Here is a 23,718-nt window from a genome sequence, read left to right as displayed (position 1 = left end):
GTGGACTGGATAAAAGGCCAGAGGGGTAAAAAGTGACACGGAGCATCTCCAGCACAATCTTCAAGGGCTTCAGGGGAGAATATTACTCGTTTTGGGATTTGTGTGGGGAGCTGGAAATGGACGAGGGACGGGTCCTCTCCATCCAGGACGGCAAGGAGAGAAAGGGGAGGGGTGAGGCCCTGCGGCAGGGGAACACAGGCTACTGGAAACCAGGGTGATGAGGTGATTCCCAGGGGCCTGGAGAGAGGACCAGGAATGCAGCCCGCGACCGGGGGCTGGGGGAGGTCTGCGGCGGGGAGGCAGCACTGTGCTGCCCCTCTGGAAGGGGTTCTCTGAGGCCATCATTCCCCCAGGGCTTCTAGTCTGGGGCCCCCTTCCCGCACACCGCTAACTGGGCCGAGCAGGGCGCGGTCGCCGCGGCTCCTCCGCGCCGCCCGCGCCTGATAGCCCGCCAGGGGGCAGCGCGGGGCCTGGGGCAGCGTGCGGGCGCGAGGGAGCCTCGCTGTCACCTGTTCTACCCGCCCGAAGACCGGACCCCAACGGCTCCCGATCCGGCAGGTCCGGGGCGCGGCCGGGAGTCAGTGTGCTCCGCGGGTCCCGCAGGACTCGGACCCCAGGTGCGTCCGCCCACCCTCCCCGCCGAGTGTCCGCCGGGCTCGGGGGGTGGAGGGCGGGCGCTGGGCACGCGCGCATCTTTGTCCTCCCTTCCTTCCCGCCGTGCGGTCTGGCGGGGCGGGGGACTCGGGCGAGGCCGGGGCGGGGCGCGGGCGCGGGCGGCCAGCCGCAGGCCCGTGCGGGGTGCGCCCGCCGGCCGCTCCGCGTGCGCGGGGCAGAGGCGGCCTGCGTGCCGTACGCCGCGTCCCGGGCCCGCCCGCCGCTATTCAGCTTCCCGGGCGCAGCAGCAGCCTCGGTGCGCGGCTGGGCGCGGGCTCACAAAGAGCTGCGGCGGCGGCCCCGCGCTCGGCCTCGCGGACAGAGCGGCGGCGGCGGGCCGGGGGCGGCGGTGCACCACGCTGCCCCGCGCCCAGGCCAGGTAAGCTGGGGGCCTGGGCCGCCCGACTCGCTGGTAGCCGCAGCCTAGGGGCGCCCGGGCCAGCGCGGGGGACCAGGGCGCGGGGGGCGCGATCGGGCGGCGCCGCCGGGGTCTCGGGGTGCGGACCGGGGTCTCCTCGGCCGGCGGGCGGGCGCAGCGGGGCCGGGCCAGACGCTTGCACATTCCGGGCGTGGGGCGCCTCGGCAAGGGGCGACCGGGCGCGGAGCAGGGGCACGGGGAGGCGGCGGCTACCCGCTCGGGTTCGGCCGGGCCGGCCGGGCCGGACCGGCCGCTGGAGCGTTTCGCGGCCCCGCTGGGCGCTGGCACCAAGTCCCCGTGCAGGGCGACAACTCCCGAGTTTGGGGTCGTTTCTGGATTCCCTGTCTCCCGGGAAGCCGAGCCCCACCTTTTCCCTTTATAATGAGGCCCAGCGAGAAACTCCTCAATTAAAAATCCCACGCCCGGGTCCCTTGGGCTGCCCTCGCGGATCTGCCCCATCGGCCCAGCCCCTGCCCTCCCCCTCCCCCGGCCCCGGGCCAGGCGGCTGGCGGGAGATAGGGCCACTGATGGTCAAGGCGAACCGTGAGCCCCCTGACCCCCGGGCCAGGCGGTGGGCAGCGGGCCTGGCTGTGTCGAAGCTGGGAGCGAGCTTGCCCTGGCCCGAGGTGCTCAGGGACGGTCGGGCCGGGCGCCCACGAGGGGCCCGCCCTGCTCCAGCCTCACTGAGCGCGGAGACCGAGATAGACTGCTGGTCTCAACTTAGTATTTAGTTGCAGAAGGAAGACAATGTTTTCAGATCTATTCGGATACGGCCTGTCAGGGGCCACACTCAAATCTACGGTTAAGCAAAGTCACAAATGGCCATGGGGACGGTCAGGTACCCCAAACTGGGCATCTCTTTCGAGCATCTCGTTCTGTGGGCTTAGTTGCCCCTGACCTCTTCATCCTCTGCCCCCTTTCTGAGAATTTTTTCCTCCTCTCTTCCTTTGAGAAAAAGAGTGGTTTTAGAAATAATGACCTGAAAGCTTTGAGAGCAGAAATAGGATGGCTTTTCCTGAGGCACACACTTGATGTGCTCGGTGGGTACCCAGAGCCTGTTGGGTGGTCATTTCTGAGGCCTCTGGGTTAGTGGTCCCTACGGTGAGGTGAGATGGAAGGCTTCTCCCCTTCTCGTTGGCAGTGTCTGGGGACATGGTCGGGTTTCCCAGTCAAGAGCTGCCAGGCTGCCCTGCCCTGTGCCCTCACTCCTGGGTGGTCTGGGCTGCCTCCACCTGCAGCCTCCACTGGAGGGGGTCTCCTGAGCGGAGGATGACACTGACATGGAACCCGCGGGGACCCTGGGTGATGGCCAGGGCGCTAGTGGGTGAGTTGGAGCTTGCTGATGGTCAGCTTGCTGAGCTGGCCACCTACCCATTGGGGACCACCAGCACTGGCGGAGAGACCCTCAGAGTGGTCTCCGGAGCTGGACCAGGCCTGGGTAGTGGCACTTATGATGGGGGGCCCTGAGACGCTGCTGTTCGGCCTGTCTCTCCAGACCTCAGGTCACTGGTTGGGGAGCACAGTTGTGCCCCTCCCCTGCTGCCTGCCCTTCCATCTCCAGGGTCCTGGGCTGCCTCGCCTGGGGGAACCAGATGGAGTGTGTGTGTGTGTGAGTGTGAGAGACGGGGTGAGCGCTGGCAGATGGGGTCACTTTTACCTTCTTACTCTCTCCCCACCTTGCCTCTTTCTTGGGCACCCTGGGCTGGAGGTAAGTCTTGTGTGACTGTCCCTTGAGTACTTCTCACTTTAAAAAATATATATTTTATTAATTTTGTTTGTGGGTTGTTTTTGTTTTTGTTTTGGGGGGAGGTAATTAGGTTTATTTGTTTATTTTAATGAAAGTGCTGGGGATTGAACCCAGGACCTCATGCATGCTAACTAAGCACGTGCCCTACCACTGAGCTATACCCTCCCCCTACCCTTTAAAAAAAAATACTAGTTTCACAGGAATAATTGGTGGGGATGGATTGTGAAGTGGAGGCGCATAAGTAATCCAATTTGCCAACTAAGCTAAGAGATGCGAGATAAAAATAAAAGATAATTGTAAAAGACACCAGTCGCACCCCTGGAATCTGAGAGGGAACGCTAAAACACCTTGAGTTTTCCTAGACACAACTGAAGAAGTCAGAGGAAAAACACATTGGATGCGGAGGTTGGCTTCGTTGGGATTGGGCGGATGGGAGGCCTGTCCAGGTGAGGGTGGGGGGAACTTGGGTGCCTGAACCCCCCTCTAGGCCTCAGCTCTTCCCTGTCCTTGGCCCCAGACACCTGACACAGCGGTTCCACAGGTGAGGGCCTCTGGTAACTCTAGGGTCCGAAGTCTTGGAGAAACCTTTGTTGTACGGGGAGTTGGGAGGGCTAGGAGAGGGTGGGCACAGAGGCCCAGGCTGGCCTCGAGGGTCTTCTGGAACAGGTGGCTTGCTTGCCTTGCAGCCTGGTCTTGAGGAAACGGAGGGTGGGAGAGAGCTGAGGATTGCATTGCCCTGACCTTATTGGGATGGGGATGCGTAGGTACCGTACAGGTGGGGAGTGATGGGGATCCGCACCGGCAGGCAGCTCCATCCCCAACGCAGGGCAGGTTTGAGATGGTGGCCCACCAAGCGGAGCCGATGTCTGGGGAGGTGGGGGGTCGGGCAAACACCCATAGAGGGGGTTCTCAGCCTCCTTCCCCTCCCGAGGCCCTGCCCACTGCCTGGGTCGGGTCCAGCTGGTGCCTCTGAGCTGCCTGCCAGTTCAGGCTGAGTCAGCCATCGTGGGTGCCCGTCTGCTCCTGCCTCTCCTGCAGCCATTCCTGCATGCTCCCTGTCCTCCCAGACGCACAGGGAAGCCCAGAGAGGACAAGGACCTCAGTGTCACACAGCCAGCTCTCTCCATGAGCCTGCCCAGGAACCCCCATTTTGGTGGGTGCTGTTGCTGTGGGACTTAGGGTTTCTGGGCCAGCTGCAGGGTTTCCCCCATTAGGGCCAGGTCTGGGGTTCCTTGCAAGCCCTCAGCGGCTCCTCAGTGCCCACCCCACACCCACATTCCCCAGCCTGATTTTTTTCCCCAGTTCCCTTCCTCACTCCCAACCATGCTGTGCAGGCTCTGGCCAGGCAGGCTCACTGCAGGCATGCTCTGGGTTGTCCCCACCCCATCCCCACCTGCCACCTCGGCCTGGCACCCTGTGTCCATCCTTGATGATCCCAGATGACTATGGGCTCTTTCCCTGTTATCCCTTTGTCTTCACTTTTGCCATGCTCCTGCCTGCCTCAGGGCCTTTGCACCTGCTGTTCCTGCTCCCTGGCACGTGCCTTCTCCAGATATCCACCTGGCTTGCTCTCTCACTTACTTCTCTGTTTATATTTCAGCTCCCTGATCAGCCTACATAAATTAGCGTCACTTCCCCCTTTCTTATTAACCCTGCTTTGTGTTTCTTCTTAGTACTTAACATGACTTGTTATTTATATACTTTGTTTATTCTGTCTCTGACTGCTCCAGCAGAAAGACTCTGTGGACCTCTGTATCCCTGGCAGCTAGGTCAGTGCCTGGCATCTCTTGGGCCCTCAGTGGTACTAGCTGGATGAGTGAATGAATGAACGAATGAGTGAAGCCCCAGGAGTGTCATTTGTCCTTTCAGCACAAGCCTGGCAGCCTGCTGCTCCTTTCCTGAGACCCAGAGCTTGAACTGAGCTGGGTTCCCAATTGGCTCCCTCCTTGCACCTCACATGGAAGCTGGCAGGTGTTGGACAGGCAGGAGGGAGCTGTGGAGGTCAGATTGAAGGGCGCAGGTCAAATTCCACTTCGGCCTGAGGACCGCATGGCTGGGAAGGCAGTCAGCCCAGGGAGTGAGCATTCTGATGCTTCACAGAAACCCCCTTGTGGATTTTTGCTTGTCTGCATGGCCTGCCATTGGGCTGTCCCTGCTGCCAGAGCCAGCTCAGTGTTATCTCCACGGTCACCTGGGTGATGGATGTTCTGGGAATGAGGCGCCCTCTTGCCTGGGTTCCCGTCCTCCTCCATCTGGAGGTTTCTAAACTTGTCTGTTACCTTATGTCAGATCCAGCGTCTCCAGGCTCCCAGCCGCTCTGCCTGTCCCTGTTTGCCAGCTTCCCCTTCCTGAAACCCTCCCCAGCCTGAGTCTCCTGCCCAGGTTCTGGCCTTGCTGGGGAAGGCGCTATGATTTTGTATGGAGGCAGGCAGAGTCGGGTAGGAAGGAGCTGGGGTTTGCAGTAACGAGAGGTCGATCTGAACCTGGCTCTAATCCCTGGGGCCTCAGGCGGGTCACTGGCCCCAGGGGGTCTTTTTCAGTATCTGTCATTCATGCAGTACAGCTCTTGCTGGGGTAGTTCTGAGGCCCAGACAGGATCCCGCATTGAACTGATTTGAGATATCGACGTCGTTCTGACGGCCAGAGGTTTGGGGGCCTGAGGCTTGCAGTGGCTTCTCCTATTTTACTGAGATTTTGAGGTGCCAGCTTTGCTGAGTTTCAGGTCCCACCTACTAAGAGGACGTGGTGCTTCATAAACTCTGAAGTGCTGTTCTTGTGGAAGGTGCTGTGTCGGTGGTTTTGCATCTGAAGGATCAAAATTAAGAAAGGAAAAGTATGGGATTGAGATTCTGGCGTCTACTGGCTGCAGAAATATTTGCATCTTGTGATTTTTCCAAACACTGATGTGCTCTAGCCTTCCGGAGATTTTTCTTTTCTTAATTTAAAAAAAATTATATGTTTTTATTCTTATGTTTTAATTTTTATTTATTTTTTGGGGGGAAATTAGATTTTATTTCATTTATTTATTTAATTATTATTACTTTTTTTGGAACCCAGGAACCATGGAACCCATGCAGCTCTACCACTGAGCTACGCCCCCTTGCCCTCCGGAGATGGTTTTTGATGGCAAAACCAACTGGAGTTAAACACACCTCGTCAGGCACTTCTGGATGTTGAGTTCTGTTCCTCTGTGTGTGCTGTTTGAAATAATTCTCCACCAGGCCGGAGGGGCAGGCCTGTTGTCTTCCCTTGGCATTGGGGAGGCTGGGGAGCGAGGAGCGCTGCTGTTTCCAAGCAGCGCTGGGGTTCTTCCAAGTGCGCACAGCGCCCACGACCCCCTCCCCCACCTCCCCCTGCCTCCCACCTCCTGTGTCCCACTGGGACTCAGTTTGCATCAGGTTTGTTTTCCAGCTGGGAGGGTGAGACTAGGACTTAGAAACACTTTTGTGATACATACAGGGGCTAATTTTCAACCCGTGCCTGGAAAATCGAATAGTGGGGACTAGCGGATAGACCCGAGCTCTGGTGGGCGGATGGAGACTAACGGACAAGGACATGTCTCAGGTGACCCAGGGCCCCTTACGGGGACAGCAAGGAGGCTTGGGAGCTTGCCCTCTAAGACAACAGCTAACATTGTTGGGTTTTCCGGCGTCTTCCTTCCCATGCCTGGAGCTTTGCACTTCCTGCCACAGAATCAGCTACTCTCAGAGATGTTCAGCTCTGAAATGTTCAGGCATTTGGTGGGAACAGATTCTAATTAGTAAATAATCAGCGAGTAGGGGAACAACACTGGCATTTTGAATTTTCTGTTTGAGAAATACACACATATATACGTATCATTATATTTTTAAATATATGTGTATATATTTTATTTCTTCTTTGATTGGTTTTACATTCCTGGAATTGATTCTGCCGCATGGCAACTGTAAATATGAATTTCTCTGAACTGTTGTATACATCACTCATATTAATAAACAAATAGTGTCCCTCAGTTGGTCTGATTAGCAGTGGTCTCAGAAAAGTCCATTGTTTCAAAAATAGGTGACCTCTCTATTGAGTGGGTGCATGCATCTCAGGACGATGGATTTCTTGGGTCCCTTTGGCAGCAAGTGTACACAGGGTTCAAGTAAAACACTGTTGACGGTCCTCCGTCTTTTGGTGTCCTAACTGAGCCATGTGTGCTCACATCTGTCCATGTGGTCCAGAGCTAGTGACAGCTGTCACAGTCCGGGATGGTAGGGAGTCAGAAGCTCTAGAAAGCCACCGTCGATGCTCTGAGTGTGACTCAGCTCCCCCTGAGAGGGGCACACGGAGGTCTGCATTCCTTCCTCTCCAGCCCTCCAAGCAGCTGTGAAGCTGTGAGGATGCAGTGAGAGGAGACAGACGGTTGTGAGTGTTTTGTTACAGTGGAGCTCCGGGCCAGTGCCAGTCACCAGGCTTACAGGATGTGTGTGTGTGTTTCTTCCCAGACACCAGGTGCAACCTCAGGTCTCTAGCTGCTCCTGGCTGGTATCAGTGAAAACCAGTAGCTAAGTGATGGACAGTTGGTCCTGGCCACCGGTCCCAGTGCTGCCTGCCCGGCCCGACTGCTAGATCCTGAGTCCGCAGCACTGGGCTCAGCCTGACCCACGGCCCTAATGGACGTGTCTTTCTCTGTGAAGATTCTGCCTGTGGCCTTTCTTTGCCCGTTGTTGGGTGCCGGACAGGAGCGAGCCAGCATGCGGCAGGTTGGATGTGCAGTCTGCATTCTGGTTTTGGGGGGACATCCCTGTGATGTTTCCTAGGTTGGGAACTCTGAGTGCAGAAGCCCCTCCAGACCAAGGACTCTGGCTTGTGCCTCTCCTTTGGGCTTTAAACAGATTGGGGCTTTCAAATGAATTGCATTTCATTAAGTAATGTTTTTCTTCTTTTTTGGAGGGGAGGAGGAAGTCATTTGGTTTATTTATTTATTGATGGCAGTACGGGGGACTGAACCAGGAACCCTGTGTGTGCTAAACATGTGCTCTGTAACTGACCTTTACCCTACCCCCAGTTTTCTTCTGGATCACAGGCTGGTCTGTGTTTAATCAGCAGTGGGACCTGGTGGGACTCCAGCTGCTATGACACAACCAGAGGCAGACGCCCCCCTGACTTGCATCGACGTCATGGGGGAGCTGCCTTGGACGTGGCAGTGTTCTCCCCACTCCTTGTTTTGGGAATCCCTGCCTCACCTCTCTGTAGGGGTTGTTCCTTTTACCCATCACCTGAGATGACTTGTCTAAGGATGGAAACAAAGGGGTGTCTGGCACTTAAATGGCACCCCCCTCCCCACCCCCATCATTCACCACCAGCCCTCTGATCCACAGGGCCTCTGCAGCGCTAGCCCTGGGTGCTCTCCATTTTAGGTACCCCCTAGCCCCTTTGCTGGGAACCCCATTCATCCATCTATCCATCCATCCACCCACCCATCCATCCACCCACCCATCCATCCACCCACCCATCCACCCATCCACCCACCCATCCATCCACCCACCCATCCACCCATCCACCCATCCACCCACCCATCCACCCATCCACCCATCCACCCACCCATCCATCCACCCATCCAACAGGTATTTCCTGAGTGCCTGCTCTGTTCCATGTTTCCTGATCCCTGTCAGGGGCTGGGTGGAGTCCGGGGAGGAGTAGAAGGGGCTACTGGTGAATGTGGAAGGGCCTCAGCGCCCAAGTCTGGCTCTGGCTCCAGCTCCCAGAGCAGCACAAGCTGGAAGGTGTGAGCCCCGGGAGTGGGTTGGGTGGCTCACAGACTCCATCCTGGAAGAGTGGGAGGGTTTGCCCGTCCAGAGCTCAGGAGGGAACAGCCCTCCAGGCAGAAGGGCCAGCTTGGAGTGGGGCCCCCGCTAGTGGGGTGAGGGCCGAGTATTTGGCAGCAAAAGCATGTTTTGTGCAAGTCAGAGCAGGAGCTGGTGGGTCCTGACTGTCAAGGGCCAGAGCTGCCCCTGGAGGCCTGGGGGGCCGTCAGGCTGTGGTGAGGTGATGGCACACACACTCTGCCCAGTGACATCTAACTATGTTTTGGGCACTGTTTCCACCACCCAGGTCCGTGCCCGATTGGACCCCGGGAGGGGCTGTGAAGGATGAGTTGGGGGAGTGCGATGTGAGCTGTCTGGGGACAGGGCAGAGACATAGGGAGCGTATCCAGGGGGGGCACGTCGAGGGGCGCCAGGGGGCTCTAGGAGGGATGAGGGAAGACACAGGTTGAGGGGTGACGGGAGGGACCAAGGACCCCGTACCGGCGGAGAGGGGATGGAGCCCCAGCCGAATGTATGGGACGAGGCGCAGCCAGCTAGCTCCCCCACCGCCTTCTGTGGGCGGAGGCGGCTGTTGCCAAGTCCCGGCCTTGCAAGCGCGGATGTTTAATTTTACCCTTTAGAGATTTACAGGCTTTCTAAATTAAATTGCCACTGTTCTTCTACACGAACGACAAAATCCATGACAAACCATAAATCACATTATTAATTTGCTCCTGTTGAGTTAACCTACGGGGCTCCGCTGACTTCCTGCGGAGGACGGAGGATGGAGGACAGCCTGGGAACGGGGAGGTCTCCGGACACAGGTCGCGGTGGCCGGGCCACCTCAGCCAGGCTGTAGCCGCCGCCCTGCCCACCAGGTGGCCATCCTGGTCCCATTGCAGGGGCTCCTGGTAGCTTTCTGGCCTCTGGAGGGAGGGGGACCGACTCCAGCATCCTCCATGCAGTGGGCAGAGGGCAGAGGGCACGGGGGAAGGGGAGGGGAAGTTGATGCTCCTGGTCAGGTGCTGGGCTCCCGAGGCCTCTGCAGGCTGGTGAGCCCTGAGGAGGCATGAGGAGGGTCCTCTCAGGGGACCCTAGGCACCCGCTTCCCGTTTCAGGCTCTGATGGGCTGTTCATCCTCTGGGTAATGATGGGTCAGAAAACCTGTTTTCCAACCGCTCTTCTTTTTCCAGATGCTGTCAGCCTGTTCTTCGGTCAGGCACCAGTGGGGGTGGGTACCATTCCCTCCAGGAGGCCCACAGCCTGTCCCCTATGGGGACCCTGCTGGGACACTGGCCAAGGCTTTCTTCACTGCCTACGCCCATGCACCGTAGCTGGAAACTGCCTGCTAATTTTGGGGATAATCAGAAGTCACAATTTATTGGGAGAAAGCTGCATTTGATGGGTGGGAGGGGCGACTCTCTGTGTGTTGGCAGTTCTTCCACAGGGGCCACATGGCTGCACCAGGCGGGGAAGTGGGAGGAGTGGGTCTGGGGCTCGCGCTCCTGATGGTTTTCAGCAAACACCTAGTATTATGCCGCAGTTCTTGTGGACTGGTGTCCTAAAGCTGGGTCTCCTTTACAGTGATACTGAGAAGTCAGACCCTAGTGTGTTAAACACTGGATATTTCACAGCAGAAAGCCAGCAGTCACATCGCTGGTGTGGCTGCCCCTGCAGGCTCACGCGTGGTACCACCCACAGCCTGGACTGGGGACGGGCCATCACCCTGCAGACTGAGCTGAGCCGACCAACACAGAAGATTCCGTAAAATCCACGTCTGTTCATAGAAATACAAATAGCATTTAATGTGCCTATTTAATGATCTCTTCCTTGAAGTCAGATTAGCTCTGGTTTGAAGGAAGTAAATGGAGACCTAACACAGTGATTTGGGCTGATTTTTGTCTCACTTATCCAAGTTCCCGACAGGAGTCCTTGTGGGAACTATCTGAGCTGACGGAGGCCTGGAGGCCATTGTGGGTGAGCCTTGTCCAGAATTCACAGCAACTCATCCCTTGCGCACATCTGGACCTCAAGTCTCAGGCCCTGACACTCGCCTTTCCGCATGTGTGTGTTTAGTGAAAGGTGTTCTAAGAAATCGCTCATATTAAAATCGCGCACTTTGCAAGAAAAAGGTGAACAACTGAGTAGGAAAGAGGCTAAAGACATTTCACCAGAAAAAGGTACAGTAGCCGTATGGAAAGGTCCTCGAGTCCATGAGTCATCAGGGAAATGCAAAAGGAATCGTGAACATGTTAGCCAGGGCTCTCCGTGTGTGTGTGTGTGTGTGTGTGTGTGTGTGTGTGTATGTGTGTATTATATATATTTGGGGATTTATTATGAGGAATTGGCCCAGACGATTGTGGAGGCTGAGAAGTCCCATGATCTGCCTCCTGCAAGCTGAGGACCCAAATGGAATTCAATCTGAGTCTGCAGGTTGGAGACCCAGGGGGGCCAGTTGTACGAATCCCAGTCCAAGGGCAGACGTGAGGTAAGTTGTCCCAGCTCAACAGTGAGGCTGGGAAAAAGAGGTGAATTCCTTCTTCCTCCCTCTTATGTTCACATGGCCCTCAGGAGGTTGGATGAGACCAGCTCGGTACCTGCTTTACCGAGTCCACTGATGCAAATGCCCGTCTCACATGAGAACACCCCCACAGACACACCCAGGAACAGTGTGGAGTCTGGGCTCCCCGTGGTCAGTCAAGTGGGCACATAAAATTAACCATCACGATCTGATACTATTCTAAAATTGAAAAGAACAGAAAATAGGTGTTGGAGATGGTGCGGAGCCACAGGAACGCTCATATTTTAAAAAAAAATTTAGTTTGCAGTGATTCATGACTAGTATATACAATTGATTTTCTTGGGGAGGAGGTAATTAGGTTTTATTAAATTAAATTAATTAATTACATTTTAAAAAAAATGGAGATACTGGGAATTGAACCCTCCCCCACCCAAGGGATCATTCACAGTTGATGGAGTAGAAGTTCCCCTAACTGTTTCGGGAAGCTGTTTTGCAGGACCCACTAAAGTTAAAAATGCACGTCCTCGGTGACCAGCAGTCCCCCTCTGGATGGAACATACATACAGCCACTGTAGTGGGCCTCATGGAGGCCCCTAACGACACCAGGTCCCAGTCCCTGGATCTGTGAATGTTACCTTAAATGGTAAAGTTTTGCAGACATGGGTAAGGACATCGAGATGAGAAGATTATCCTGGATTACCTGGTGGGTCCTACGTGTCATCACAAATGTTCTTCTAAGAGAGAGGCAGTGGGAGAGTGGACACAGTCGGGAAGACAGTGTGACCGCAGAGGCAGAGATTGGAGCAATGTGGCCACAAGCCAAGGACAGCCGACAGCCACCAGCAACCAGAAGAGGAGATTCTCCCCTAGAGCCTCTGGAGGGAGGATGGCCCTGCAGACACCTTGATTTCAGCCACGGACCCTGCTTTCAGACTTCTAGTCTCCTCAACTGTGAGTTGTTTAAAGCCACGCAGTTTGTGGTGGTTTGTGACAGGGACCACAGGAAACGAATGTGGCCATCAGGGCACACGCCCTGGAGTGTCCCTATCAGCGTGGTCATCACAGCGGAGCTGTAGACGGCCCGGATGCCTACCAGTAGCAGACGGGTTTCACGTGCCGAGGTTTACCACGCGTGGATCGGAGGAGGCATGGGGAGGGCCCAGGGCTTCTGGGCTGATGATGTCCCATCTCCTGATCTGGGTGTGGTTTGCAGGGGCGAGTTCCAGTTTACCATATGGAACTTCTCCGTACATATATTCGGTGTCAATAAAAAGTGAAAGAAAAAAAAAAGGCAGCACATCATCTTGGGATTTTCAAGGCGCCCTTTCAATGTGACTGACTCATGGCTTATTTTCCTGCTTGAACAACAGTGTCAGAATCAAGATGACGTTTTGTTTAATGTGAGATAATGACATTTTGCCTTTCCCACAAGTGCTTATTAATATTTAGATACAAACTGTATTTTCTAAATGAAACCAGAGTGCATAAACCCAAGTCGGATGCTGAGATCTCTACGCATGTTAATTTGAATACAGATGCGTTCTCTAGATGAGCTGAGTTTTCCTTCCTGCCCGTAGAAGGAGCCGGGCCCTTAAAGAGAACCAGACACAAATGGCCTGAGCACTTGAGGGTCACACACTATGTGGTTTCACTCGAGTGGGAAACCAAAGAGCTTTATGAAGAGGGCACAGAGGGGAATGGTGTATAGAAGCAACTCCTTTGAATCAGCCTGGAAATTTGGGGGGAGGTCCTCGGTGCCACCTTGCCCATCACGCCAAGATCCTAGAGGTCCCTGCTGTCTGCGTCCATGCTCTCCTGGGCTCACCTTCACCCCTTCTGTGCGGAAACACTTGTCTGCCAGCTGTCCCCACAGTGACCACCTTGACTTCACCAACCACACCGTTTGCTCCAGGAAGTTCCTCCGTGGCCATGAATTCAAAGACATCCACCTTCGTGGAGGCTGTTTCTCGGAGCAGCCCGTGGGAGGCTTTTGTAGCCTTGTTCCTGCTGGTGTTCTTGGGGCGTCTGCGTACTGGGCGCCGTGTGTGGCTCACCTGTGTGAACTCCCAGCCAGGTGCTGCAGTGGCCGTGGACTCTGGGCTGGGGTCCTGTACGTCGTCACAGCATCTGAGCTCGCCCCCCAGGTGGTCCAGGCACCCGCGCCCTCTGAAATAGACTAGACACCCAGCCCAGCCTGCTCCAATGGTCTCTCCCACGGTCGTCCACTGAGACGTGAGTGAGGCGATGGTGGGGTGCACAGCCTCGGAGGTACTGTTTGTGCTTCTGGCTCCACTCAGTGGACTCAGCCCTCTCCTGGTGCTGGAGTAGCATGGCTGCTTTATCGCTGTGGCCTGAGGATCAGAACAGGGGTCCGAGGGCTGTGTCCATACAGGCGAGGCTGGGGTCTGGGGTGGGGGTGTATCGGCGCTGTCCTCACCCTCCAGGGCCCATCAGGATCCAGCCTGGTGCAGCCAGCCCTGCAGCTCTGGTCAGCCTCCCCCAGGGCCTCACGGCCGGTATTTGTGCTGTGGGGAGCATCTCTGCTTGTGGTGGGGGGTCTCAGTCTTTCACCGCAGTTGGGATTTTAGGAGTAGACATATCTATGTGGTGGTGGGGTTCAAAGTCTCAAAACCCGGATTCTCTGAGCAGCCTTGGGTGTGACAGCTTTTTAAAAAATCAAAGCTTGGGGGAGAGTTGAATGACGCAGAGTGCAGCCCCTTCTCACCTCCCTGTCCTGTCCACACGCGCATCTGTGTCCCCGGGACTAGACAGAGCTTCCTGTGTCCCCTGCTTTCCCGCAGGGCTGCTGAGCTCTGTACTGAGCGACAGGACCTCCCCGTGGCGCTGTATGAAATGTGTCTCCCCCACCCTCTCTGATGCGGCATTGTTTTCTCTCATGTACTTGTCATCGTGTGGCATCCTGCTCTGAGTTTATCAGTTGTTCTTTCTCTCTCTGTCCCACTTTGCAGAGAGCTTCCTGAGGGCAAGAGTCCGGGTCCTGGGGCTGCTGCAATGTGGGGAGAGCCAGTGGGTGGAGGAGGGGGTGGGCCCAAGCCAGGAGCAGCTTTTGCCCTGGGTGATTCACTTCAGGGCTGGACTTCCACCAGAGGCACGCCCTGGGGACCTGGGACAGCTCAGGAATAAGGATTTCTGAGTATGCAAAGCATCTCACTGGGCTGCATGCATGCAGGAAACTGTGGAGAAGACTGGACCCTCAAGGAGCTTTTGATGTGTGTCTGTGTGTTGGAGGGGATGTCAGTTATCAGTGGAGATAAGAAGAAAGGGCCAAATGAGGTGCCTGCAGGGGCATTTCGGGCCTGAGCGAGGCCATCACTGCTGGTGGCAGCTGAGAGAAATCAGAGGGCATGACTCCACACTCCACTGTGGGCTGTACCTGGGAACTGACCTTCCAAAGAGCGCTGCGTGGAACGTGGAAACAGGAACTTGACTGGGGGCAAACCTGACAAGCCCTGCCCCGGCCAGCACATCCAATGAAACATCAGTTTTTCATCAGAATCTGAGAAGTTTTTTTTTGTTGTTGTTGTGTTTTGGGGGTTTTTGTTTTAGTTTTTGTTTTTGTTTTTTGCTGTTGTTGTTTCCTTTGGTAGGAGGGAGGTAATTAGGTTTACTTACTTGTTTTTCATGAAAATACTGGTGATTGAACCCAGGACCTCGTGCGTGCTAAGCAGGCACTCTACCACTTGAGCTACACCCTCTCCCACCAGAACCTGAGAATCTATCACAGCCAGAGGGGCTTAGGAAGTCAGGATGTCTCACTGTGATGTGGTGTCCCGGATGGGACCCTAGAACAGGTAAAGGACACTGGGTAAAAAGCTAAGGAAACATCAGTAGAGCGTGGCCTTAGTTAACATTAACACATTAACTTCATGAACTGTAACAATCGTATGGCGTTAATGTAAGATAATTACAGGTGAGACCGGGGTATTGTACGGGAGCCCTGTGCTATCCACACAATTTTTCTGTAGGTCTAAAACTGTTTTAAAAACTAAAGTTTAAAGTGGAGTAGGGTACGGCTCAGTGGTAGAGCGTGTGCTTAGCATGCACGAGGTCCTGGGTCCAATCCCCAGTACCTCCACTGGAAAAATAATAATTAAAAAAAATCTAATTACCTCCTCCCCCCCAAAATCCTAAAGTCTATTGAGAAAGATTGAAGGGCAGTTTGAGATTCATCACCTGGGCGTTCCTGGTGGTGGGTCCTGGGCCCTGAACCTTGTGATCCCCCCTCATCCAGCTTCAGACCCTTGGCTTCTTTTTCTTTTTTTAAATTGAAGTGTAGTCAGTTTACACTGTTGTATCAATTACTGGTGTACAGCATAATGTTTCAGTGATACATGTACATACATATATTCCTCTTCATATTCTTTTTCATCATAGGTTACTGTAAGATATTGAATATAGTTCCCTGTGCTGTAAAGTAGGGCCTTGTTGTTTATCTATTTTATATATAATAGTGTGTATCTGCAAATCTCAAACTCCCAATTTATCCTTCCCTACCCCCTTCCCCTGCCCAGTAACCATAAGTTTGTTTACTATGTCTGTGAGACAGTTTCTGTTTTGTATGTAAGTTCATTAGTGTCTTTCTTTTCCTTTTCTTTTTTTTTTAGATTCCACATATGAGTGATATCGTATGGTGTATGTCTTTCTCCATCTGTCTTACTTCACTTAGTATGATGATCTCCAGATCCATCCATGTTGCTGCAAATGGCATTATTTCATTCTTTTTTATGGCTGAGTAGTATTCCATTGTATCAGTGTACCACAGCTTCTTTATCCACTCATCCGTTGATGGACATTGAGGTTGCTTCCGTGTCTTGGCTATTGTAAATAGTGCTGCTGTGAACATTGGCAGACCCTTGGCTTTTGTCGTCCCTCCTCCTTTACTGTCCACACGGAAACAGGGGAAAAGTTCAGTTCAGGATTTAGCATAGTCTCTTTTAAATGGCCCCGGAGCTTGAAAGGAACCAGTTTCTCAGATGCAGTCCATGCAGGTGCTGGGAAACATCCCCAGGTGAGATGAGCCTCCCTCCCCCACCCAGTAACCTTGCAGGCACGCTGGTCATGTTTCCTCTGCTTCCTTCTTATGTGTTGAGGTCCTGAGATGCTGCCCTCTGCTGATCAGCCCCGGGTCACTTCTGTTAGTCACCAGCGGCCATTTTTGAGGGATGACATTGGTCACAGTAGGTATTGTGGACCAAAGCTTCATGTGTGTGAGGTTGACAGTTCAGCCTGGAGGCAGGAGGGAGCCGAGGGTCTGTGTGGGTGGGGCTGGCACCAAGTAGATGCTTGGGAACAGCTGCCTGGCTGGGATATGGGAAAACAGGCCCAGCTGGCTTAGCTGAAACCCTGGTGTGGGGTGGTTCCATCTTCTTAAACTTCCAAAAATACTGGAGGAGACCCAGGATGCAGTGAAAGGAGTGAGCCCCACAGGGGAGAGAGAAGCCCAGTCAGGACCCTGCTGCCCTGTAAATGGGCATAGTCAGTAAGAATGGAGAGTTGGAAGGGCCTGCCTGGACCCAGCAGGCTCCCCAAATCCCCCCTGCCCCCCACCTCTTCCAGTTCCCCCCCAGTAGCCGTGATTATACCGGATTTGCAAGGTGACATGAGTCACAGATGAGATGATACCTGTACAAGGTCCCGTGGGATGGGGCTCCTCGGAGGCCCTGGGTGTGTGTGGGAGGGGGGCTGGGGCCTCCTGGGAGGATGGGAGACCCTCACTGCTGGGACCCTGGGCCAGTCATGGCCCCTCACGTGTCCCGGAGCCAGCTAGAGGGGACGATTCCCGAGAATCTTACAACTCATCTGGATTTCATGACAAAATCAGGTTGAATCCTATGAAAATGCTCTTTTTGTTAAGTCAGAAGTGGTCAAATATCAGCAATTTTATGTGACTCAACTCTGTAGTTCAGTATTAAAGCAATTTTTGGCAAGAGAGAACACTTTAAACAACGTTAGTTATTACAAGCCTACAAGTTCATCCTATGAGAAAGTAGAGATAAGCAAACAGGAGACAGAAACCCTTGCCCGTTCCTGCCAGGGGGCCCTTGTTTGCACGATTGCTCCCTGTGCGCTTCTGCACGTGCACGGCTGCCTCACGCTCCTCCCTGGCTGTGCCTGGGGCGTTTTTCTTGCTCAGAAACTATAGGACTTTGTGCATCGTTCGTGGACCCAGGTCCCTGGCTTGGACATGGGCTTGTTTAGAATATTTCTCTGCTCTGAGCGATGCTGTGATAAATACCCTTGTAGCTCCGTGGTTCATTCTGTACATTTCCAGATGTGGAATTGCTGGGCCAAGTGTGAAGGCTTCTGTCTGACCTTCAGAAAGGCTCCACTGCCCACTGACAGTGTGAGGGGGAGGGGCTTCCTTCCTCCCCTCCCTCGCGCTTTCCTGTTCCCTTCTTCCTCCCCTGGTCTCTCTCCCCACATCCTTCCTCCCTTCTCTCTTGCTCTCTTGTACTCTTGCATGAGCATCCCCTCCCTCTCCCTCCGTCCCTCCCCTCTCTGGTCCTCCTTGTCCCCTCCCCCTCCCTCTTCTTCATTTGAGGATGCACCACTGAGCAGTGGTCCAGCTGCCCTTCCGATGCCTCACATCACACAGGCTCCCTAGGGCCCATTGTCCAGGGTTTGCTCGTGGTGTTTTGAGAGGAAATCAGGAAGCTGCAGGGGAGCCTGGGGAGAGGTTCTAGGCTTCCCCGCGACACACGGCCAGTCTGGTCCAAGTGGGGCTGAGATGCGGTAACATTCTTCCAGAGGGACATTCCTTTCCTGATTGTACCCCACCCTAGGCTGGGGGGAGCGCGGGGGGGGGCAGATCGACCACACCCTCTGCACCCGCGCCACCTCTAGCAGAGCCTCGACAGCAGGGGGCTGGCTGCGGTGGTAGTGCTCACTCCCGCGCTGAGCAGACACACGTGGCATCCCCACTGGCTTCTGAGCCCGGGCTGAGTGCAGACGAAGCAAATGGGGCTGGGAGCCAGTTCCTGCCCTCAAAGGGCAGCAGGGACAGACCTAGTTCATGGCTACCCCTATCCAGGGCTTTAACAAGTTATAAAAGGAAAGAGCTTGTATTCATCCTGAAGGCTGCGTGGTCACAGGCCATCCAAAGGATGTGTCTCCATTCCCAGATGGGCTGGGAGCTTCTCAGACGGATGTGTTTCTCCCAGAGCTCTCCATAAGGATGGGAGTCCCCACTGTGTTTGCTGTGGTAACTGCTGTGGTCACAGTCAGTCCCACAAGAGCCTGGGAGGTCCTGCAAATGTCACCTCTTGTGCAAGAATGTCAATAAATTTTTATCTGAGGTTGATAATATATCAAGAAGCAGAAATGTAAAAGCATTATTTAGAGAGGTGGAAATAGCCACCAGCAGAGTTAAAATCAGAAATAATCACAAATTTATGGTTACCAGGGGAAAAAAGGGGTGGGAAGGGATAGAATAGGAGTTTGAGATTTGTAGATACTACTTTATATAAAATAGATAAACAAGTTTATACTGTATAGCACAGGGAATTATATTCAATGTCTTGTAGTCACCTATAATGAAAAACAATATGAAAAGGAATATATGTATGTATATGTATGACTGAAATGTGATGCTGTACACCAGAAATTGATGCAACATTGTAAACTGACTACATCAACTAAAAAAGAAAAAAAATAAATAATCAAAAGGTTGTGAGGAGGGTAATAGTTCTGTGCTAGAGCTCGTGCTTAGCATGCACAAGGTCCTGGGTTCAATCCCCAGTGCCTCCATTATAAAATAATATAACAAACAAATAAATAAACCTAATTACCCCCCCAAATTTTTTAAAAAGCAGAATAATCAAAAGGCTTGGCGGTGACATGGGGAAGTCTGGATCAGGAAATGTGGCTTTTCATTATGAGCCCTTCTAGTATTTGATTATTCAGTCTCAATGAAAGAAGCATCTCACTTCTTTAGGGCTTTGCAACAGCTAATGACTCTCCAGTCACCTGATAAGGTGGGGTCAGAGGTGTCTGTCCTTAGGTGAACAGGGCAGTGGTGACAGCCACAGCACAAGGTGTCCAACAGCACCAGGCAGGACATAAGACATTCTCGGATGATTAGTGGGATGACAGTACCTGGTACAGTCATTCCTGCTCAAACCTGCACGGTGGGCAGTAAATTAAAGTGCTGCCTGGGGACATGGGACTTGCATCTTAACAGCATCCTTCACTGTCTGTTGTGAACGGCATGGGGATTGGGGCATTTCCATGGAGACGGCTGATGAAGGGGCTTTCAATCCTGGGCACCTGCTTAAATCCTCTACAGGCACCCACCCCCTGACCCCCAGCAATCACTGATCTTTTTCCTGTCTCCAAAGCTGTGCCTTTTCCAGAATGCCATATGATTGGAATCCTACATTATGTATCCTTTTCAGATTGGCTTCTTTCACTTAATATGTGTGTAAGTTTCCTCCATGTCTTTGCATGTCTTGAGAGCTCATTTCATTTTAGTGCTGTATACTATTCTATCATCAGGGTGGACCTCAGTTTGTTGATGCATTCACCCACTGAAGGATGTCTTGTTTGCTTTCAAGTTTAGCAGTTGTGAATAAAACTGCTGTAGACACCCATGTGTAGGTTTTTGTGTGGATAACTGCCAAACTGTCTTCACAGGCGGCTGCACCATTTTGCATTCCCACCAGCTGTGTTCCTGTGGCTCCACATCCTCGTCAGCCTTTGGTGATGTCACTGTTTTGGATTTGGACCATCTATTAGATGTGCAGAAGGATCTCACTGCTGTTGTAATTTGCATTGCCTAAGGACATGTGATGTGAAGTACCTTTTCACATGCTTATTGCTATTTCCTTTGGTGAGGTGTCGTCACATTTTTAGCTCATTTTGGAACTGGGATTTTTTTTTCTTGTTGTTGCATTTTAAGTGTTCTTTGTATATTTTGTGTAGCAAGTCCTTTATCAGATGTGTCTTTCGCAAATATTTTCTACCAGCTTGTCTTCTTATTCTCTTTTAAAAGTGTCTTTCATTGAGCAGAAACCTTTTATTTTTTAAATATCATTTTTTAAAATTGCATTCTTTTTTATTAAGTATAGTCAGTTTACAGTGTTGTATCAATTTCTGGTGCACAGCAGCACAATGTTTCAGTCATACATGTACATACATATGTTTGTTTTCATATTCTTTTTCTTTTTTGTTTATTTGGGGGGAGGTAAGTAGATTTATTTACTTATTATTATTTTTTTACTTAATAGAGTTACTGGAGATTGAACCCATGACCTTGTACCTGATAAGCATGCACTCTACCACTAAGCTATATCCTTCCTTCCCCTTCATATTCTTTTTCATTATAAACCTTTCATTTTGATGAAGTCCAGCTTAATTCTTAACTCTTTCTTTCATAGATCGTGCCTTTGGTGTCGTAGCTAAGAAAGTCATTGCCAAACACACACGGTCATCTAGATTTTCTCCCATGTTGTCTTCTAGGAGTTTTATGGCTTTGTGTTTTGACATTCAGGTCTGTGATCCATTAATTTTCATGAACGATATGATGTCTGGGTCTGGATTTGTGCTTTGTTTTTTTTTTTTTTGCATGTGGATATCCATTGGTTTCATTTGTTGAAAGGACTATCTTTTCTCCATTGTATTGTCTTTGTTCCTTTGCCAAAGATCAGTTGATTAGTATTATGTGGGCCAGTTTCTGGGCTCTCTGTTCTAGTCCTTCGATCTGTCTGTTCTTTTGAGGTACTTTGCATTCTATTGAATGGGCTTGATAGAAAATTATTAAAAAATTCCAATATTTAGAGTTTCAAGGCTCCTAAGTGTTGATTTTGAGGGAATGTCCCAATTTTCACGTATGTGATTCTTTTCCAGAAAGGAGGGTGACTAAATGAATAGCGTGCATTTTCTGGTTTCTCAAAAGGAAGCACTGATTCATTGTGTTAAAGAAAAAAGAACCATAAGAAGATGTGATTTTAATTTTGACTTCATATTAAGGCCTTCTGAAACAGAAAGTTCTCAGTGCCTGGCTTCTGCATCTTTGACTTGGGAGCTTTGGTGCACGGAGGGCTGATCTGGGGAGAAGTCCGGGAGCCGGATGGTTTGGGTTCTGTTGGCTGACTTCCCACCCTGTCCAGGGAGTCTGGATCCTAGAGGACAGCAGCGAGTAGGTTGTGTCAGGAAGGATGAACATAGCCACCTGCACTGGACCATTTTGCACCCCTGAACAAATAAGATAGCACGTTGCTGGCATGTGGTGCTCACACGGGACCATGTGGCGGCGGCTTGCCTACCAGCCTGCTTGGCAGAGATAAGATGCTCAGACCTAGGGCCGCTATGCAGGGTCAGGGAGGAAGTTGAATTCAGTGCACATCCCCCATCTCATTGATGGTTTTGGGGCTCATGAGAGTCACTGTTCTGAATGGAGCTGTGTGTGGATTCTTTCTCTTTTTTCAGTGTCATAGAGCTTTTCAAATCAAAATACATCTTGCTGAAGCCATTCAGAGATGTTTTCATATTAAGAAAAAAAAAAGAAAAGTAGCTGCTGCGATGATCCCCAGGCCACCCCACGCCAGGGCTTTGTGGGCCGTCCACTCCACTGTCCTGAGCCCACCTGGATATGGTTCTGCATCTCATCAGAAAGGGAGCCGTAGGCCGTGCAGATTGGAGATTCACATTAGCTTTTATGATGGAATTAGATGGGATTAGATGCTTCCTTGATATTGCTGCTTCAAGTATAATAATTCGAGAATGCATATTTGCTGCTAGCTGCTGCAGGCGGACATCACTGGAGGAATTTAGATTAGTGGGAAGTTGGAATATATTGTTTTAAAAGACATTTCAAGAGCATCCTTGGAAATCCTCTATAGCTATGAAGTGATTTCCTCTGCCCCTTTTTTTTCTTTTGCTTTTTTTGGTGGGGGGAGGTAATTTGATTGATTGATCGATTGATTTTAAATGGAGGCACTGGGAATTGAACCCAGGACCTTGTGCGTGCTAAGCACATGCTCTACCATTGAGCTCTACCCACCACCCAGTTCCCTCTTTTCAATCTTACTTATATAGCTGTATCTGTTTGAAGTTTTCATTGCATGCCTGTTCCCTCTAATAGTGTATCTGCCTAAGCTGTCTTGAATTCCATGAAACAGGCTTGATATTAAATTATTTTAAGTATTTTTAATTGCCATTTGGAAGACCTGGAGTGTTTCCGGCATTCGTATTTGGGCCATGGGGATGCCACTTTGCATCCTTTTGTCACATGTTGGAGACAGGCTGTTTCAAGGAAGGGCTGGAGAACTATTTCTTGAGAATATACAATGGATTAGGAAGCGTGGATTATTCAAAGATTTATCCTTTATGCTTTGAAATCTGAAATGGAGGTGCTGTGGCCTCAGGGACTTGGCGATTTGGAGCCAGGGAGGGGGCTGGTCGGGCTCTCGTCTTCATTCAGAACCCACATCCCGCCTAGATAGCCCAGCATCGTGTAGGTGAAGATTCAAAACAAGCCTGAGTTCCAGCTGCTGGCGACCTGCTGGGGCAGGTGTGGGGTGAGGAGGCTGGATGGCTGATGGGTGGGGTGCTCCAGCCCTGGCCCCCTCTGGAGGCTGTTCCTTTTTACCCTGCAGATCCCCTGGGGATGGGGGGGCAGCTTCATTTCATCATTTCATCCAGACACCTTCATAGAGTGATGGGCTGCAGGGATGTCAGAGGACGAGCCCATGGCCCTAGTGTCTCCTTATGTTTATCCTTTATTCTCTGGGCCTTTTACTTGAAGATACCTTGAGTATCTTGTGTATGTATTTACTTTTAAGATCCATATTAATGGTGGGGGGAAGGGATAGCTCAGTAGTAGAGCGAGGGCTTAACATGCCCTAGGTCCTGGGTTCAATCACCAGTACCTCCATTTAAAAATAAATAAGTAAATAAACCTAATTACCCCCCATAAACCTAATTATCCCTCCCTAAAATCCATATCAAGCATTTTGTAAGGGAAACGTTTCAAAGACACATGATGTCCATCCATTTATCCGTTCATCCCTCATTCAGCGCATCCTTGTGGAACCCCTGCTGTATCGCAAGCACCGTGGTGGGCAAGCCAAGGGCTTATTTTGTGTTCCAGGTCTTAACACATCAGCCTTCTCTGGAGCAGGGACCGCTGAGTTTTATCATGTACAAAGCGGATGCCTCTGCACCACAGTTTGCTGTGTTAGAAGCAAGGACTGAAGGCGAGACCTTCCAGACAGACGGAGTGGGCGGAGCTAAGCCTGCCCAGTAGCCGAGTTTAAAGCACGCAGGTCTGCCCCTCCCAGGACAGTAGCCCTGCTGTTGATGTGGGACCCCGAGGTCTGCACCTCTGTCAGCTGTTGGGTCTCTGCGGTGGCCCGAGGGGTGGGCAGGGCGGCAGGGTGATGTGCCCGGCGTGTGCGGGGCGCCAGGTGCGGTGATGGTGATGGACTGACAGCAGCATAGAGGATAGGCAGCCTTCTCCTTGGGGGGCTTCCAGGCTTCAGACTTGCAGGAGTTATTAGAATTTTAGAAAAAGATTCTCCTAGTGAGAGCATCACAATCACTTAGCCTCTTTCAGTGTGTTTTGAGCCTTTCAAGCGGTACCGGCCGG

The 23,718-nt window shown here is 52.2% G+C and overlaps 1 protein-coding gene across 4 annotated transcripts in view; it reads left to right on the top strand.

The window, feature by feature from the left end:
• The first annotated feature begins 470 nt into the window (after window positions 1-470).
• The window catches only part of APBA2 (amyloid beta precursor protein binding family A member 2), a 176,519-nt gene continuing 153,271 nt past the window's right edge, over window positions 471-23,718 (top strand). Inside the window, exon 1 of one of the 4 annotated variants that reach the window (XM_032469206.1) lies at window positions 471-617. The gene's annotated coding sequence lies outside the window, so the exon portion shown is untranslated. Of the gene's footprint in view, window positions 618-752; window positions 1,034-23,718 lie in introns of those variants that run through there. The other 3 variants (XM_032469207.1, XM_032469205.1, XM_032469208.1) reach the window with 3 other exon arrangements.

The sequence above is a fragment of the Camelus ferus genome, chromosome 27 (genome assembly GCF_009834535.1).
Source record: "Camelus ferus isolate YT-003-E chromosome 27, BCGSAC_Cfer_1.0, whole genome shotgun sequence".
Taxonomy (NCBI): Eukaryota; Metazoa; Chordata; class Mammalia; order Artiodactyla; family Camelidae; genus Camelus; species Camelus ferus.
Note: the sequence above shows the minus strand (reverse complement) of the source record. Positions and strands in the feature narration are given on the sequence as shown.